This window comes from Pristiophorus japonicus, chromosome 23 (genome assembly GCF_044704955.1).
Source record: "Pristiophorus japonicus isolate sPriJap1 chromosome 23, sPriJap1.hap1, whole genome shotgun sequence".
NCBI lineage: Eukaryota > Metazoa > Chordata > Chondrichthyes > Pristiophoridae > Pristiophorus > Pristiophorus japonicus.
Window position 1 is genome coordinate 21,375,629 of NC_091999.1, and position 3,271 is coordinate 21,378,899.

The window sequence follows — 3,271 nt, forward strand, 5'->3', positions numbered from 1 at the left end:
TCAAGTCTCAGGAGTGCGACTTGAACACACAAACTCCTGATTCAGTCAAGTGTGCTGCCACTGAACCAAAGCTCAGACAAAAGTTCACAGCCATATTACTTTCCCCAGGTCTTTTTTTTAAGTTCCAGGATATACCAAATTCATGGTGATGATTTCCACAGACAGTTGCACATACACAAAGACATTTTTACAGATAGACAGACACAGAGACACACACACAAAAATGTACACGCACCAACGGACATGCACAGATGCCTTAGACATCTCGAGGGATAGACATGCTGAATCATTGTCGCAACTTTGGCTGATTTTTGCGATTTTCTATCCGTATGTATCGTGAATGTTGCAGATTAATGAAAGAAAGAAAATAGCGGCGGCATTGAAAGGTGTGGGACGTTGTTCCGTCTATCTCAGAATAAGTTTTGCAGGGAACTGGTTAAATTGTCAAACAGAATGAAATATGCTGAGAAACGGAGTCGGCAGGATTCAAATCTATGCGGGGAAACCCGAATGGATTTTTAGTCTATGGCCTGAACCAATGGGCCACGACGACTGACTCGTGCCTTTTTAAATGTTACTCAGTTAAAACTTAACCATCCATCTCTGTGCAGCAGACGGCCACAGAATCGTGAAAAAGTCACCGTTTGCTATAAATCTGGAAGAGGCTGTATTTCTGCTGCTCTATATTGCCCTGGAACTTTTTAATATGACTCTATACCAAGAAACAGAAGAAAAATTCTGCCTTTTGTAAAATGCAGCCTCCCCGTTAGGGAATTGAACCGTGATCTCCCGTGTGACAGGCGGGGATATTCACCACTTTCCCACGAGGAATTGATGCGCATGGGTTTTGTCAAAGCAATATTCGAGCTGTGAATAGAACTGGACACCATGCGAAGTCGACAGACACATTGAGAGACAGAGACAAACCGACAAACAGGGAGAGACAGACAGCGAGATCGAGACAACGAGAGACAGCAAGTGTGAGACTGAAAACGAGAGGCAGACTGAGTGAGAAAAAGACTCCCAAACACATCCATCTAACGAGATCTGTGTGTGTGATCTATAAAGAGAAAGAGGGAAAGAGTGAGAGAAAGACAATCATAAAGACAGTGACAAGGAGAGAGACAGATGGAGAGAGAGCGACAGATAGACAGAGAGACAAAGAAATAAAAAGAAAATGTTGGAAATTCTCAGCAGGTTATAGAGAGGAACTACCAGCGACAGGCAAAGAGAGACAGGCAGGCAGAGACATAGATAGACAGAGATGATGGGAAAGAGTGAGACAGTCAGACAGAGAGAATGAGAGAATCCCATTGGAACACAACTGGACAACGTGAGAAAGAGACAGGCACATTGAGAGACAGAGACAAACAGTGAAACAGAGAGAAACAGACAGCGAGGTAGAGACAGAGAGAGACAGAAAGTTTGAGACTGAGAGGGAGGGTCAGACTGAGTGAGGCAAAGACTCAAACACATACATATACAGTGATGTGTCTGTGTGATTTATAAAGAGAGGGAGGGAAAGAGTGAGAGAAAGACAGGGACAAGGAGAGAGGCAAAGAGGGAGACAGATAGAGAGAAAGATAAATAGAGAGAGAGAGACATCGAGACAAAAACAGAAAATGATGGAAATACTCATCAGGTTAGAGACAGGGACGAGCAGAGTCAGGCAAAGACATAGATGATGGGAAAGAACGAGACAGTCAGACAGAGAGTATGACAGAATCCCATTGGAACAGAACTGGATACCGTGTGAAGGAGACAGATTGAGAGACAGAGACAAACAGAGAAACAGGGACAGACAGAGTGAATCAGAGAGAGGCAGACTGAGAGAGACAAAGACTCAAACACACAAATACATATACAGCTCTCTAAAGACAAAGCGAGAGACAGAGACTGAGCGATACAGACACATTTCGCAATTTCATTTCATTATCTGCTCAGATTGTCACCGAGCTACAGAAAAATGCAAATGCAACAGATGAAAATCAGTTATCACTGAGCAGAATGGGAGAAATCATTGTTTAATTAAGTAATTACCAGGAGTGGGGTTCGAACCCTCGCGGGTATGAACCCATTGGATCTTAAGCCCAACGCCTTAACCACTCGGCCATCCTGGTGCCGTCAGCGATCGGATTCTGTCTATGTGAGAATCTGGGCTTCAACTCCACCTCCACAGACACACACAAACACATCGGGTTTCAGGGAGGATTTCCGAACATTTTTCGGAATATTGACACGGGGGCAACTCTCCTATTCTTTTTCGAGTAATGCTCTGGGACCTCTCACAACCACCCGAGTGCGCAGACGGAGCTTCAATTTAACATTTCATCCGAAAGTCAACAGTTTCAACACTGCAAAATTCCCCAAGTGCTGCAGTTGAGTGTCAGCGAAGATTATATGCTCAAGTCTCAGGAGTGCGACTTGAACACACAAACTCCTGATTCAGTCAAGAATGCTGCCACTGAACCAAAGCTGAGACAAAAGTTCACAGCCATATTACTTTCCCAAGTCTTTTTTTTAAGTTCCAGGACATACCAAATTCATGGTGATGATTTCCACAGACAGTTGCACATACACATAGACATTCTTACAGATAGACAGACACAATGACATACACACATAAATTTACACGCACCAACGGACATGCACAGATGCCTTAGACATCTCGAGGGATAGACATGCTGAAGCATTGTCGCAACTTTGGCTGATTTTTGCGATTTTCTATCCGTATGTATCGAGAATATTGCAGATTAATGAAAGAAAGAAAATAGCGGCGGCATTGAAAGGTGTGGGACGTTGTTCCATCTATCTCAGAATCAGTTTTGCAGGGACCTGGTTAAATTGTCAAACAGAATGAAATATGCAGAGAAACGGAGTCGGCAGGATTCAAATCTATGCGGGGAAACCCGAATGGATTTTTAGTCTATGGCCTTAACCAATGGGCCACGACTACTGGCTCGTGCCTTTTTAAATGTTACTCAGTTAAAACTTAAACATCCATCTCTGTGCAGCAGACGGCAACAGAATAGTGAAAAAGTCACCGTTTGCTAAAAATCTGGAAGAGGCTGTATTTTTGCTGCTCTATATTGCTCTGGAACTTTTTAATATGAATCTATACCAAGAAACAGAAGCTAAATTCTGCCTTTTGTAAAATGCAGCCGCCCCGTTAGGGAATTGAACCGTGGTCTCCCGTGTGACAGGCGGGGATATTCACCACTTTCCCACGAGGAATTGATGGGCATGGGTTTTGTCAAAGCAATATTCGAGC

General features: G+C 43.6%; 1 non-coding gene across 1 annotated transcript; it reads right to left on the minus strand.

Annotated features, from left to right (window-relative positions):
• Window positions 1-2,037: 2,037 nt before the first annotated feature.
• On the minus strand, window positions 2,038-2,120 carry trnal-uaa (transfer RNA leucine (anticodon UAA)). The gene has a single exon. It is a non-coding gene; the product is annotated as a tRNA-Leu (tRNA).
• Between the last annotated feature and the right edge of the window lie 1,151 nt (window positions 2,121-3,271).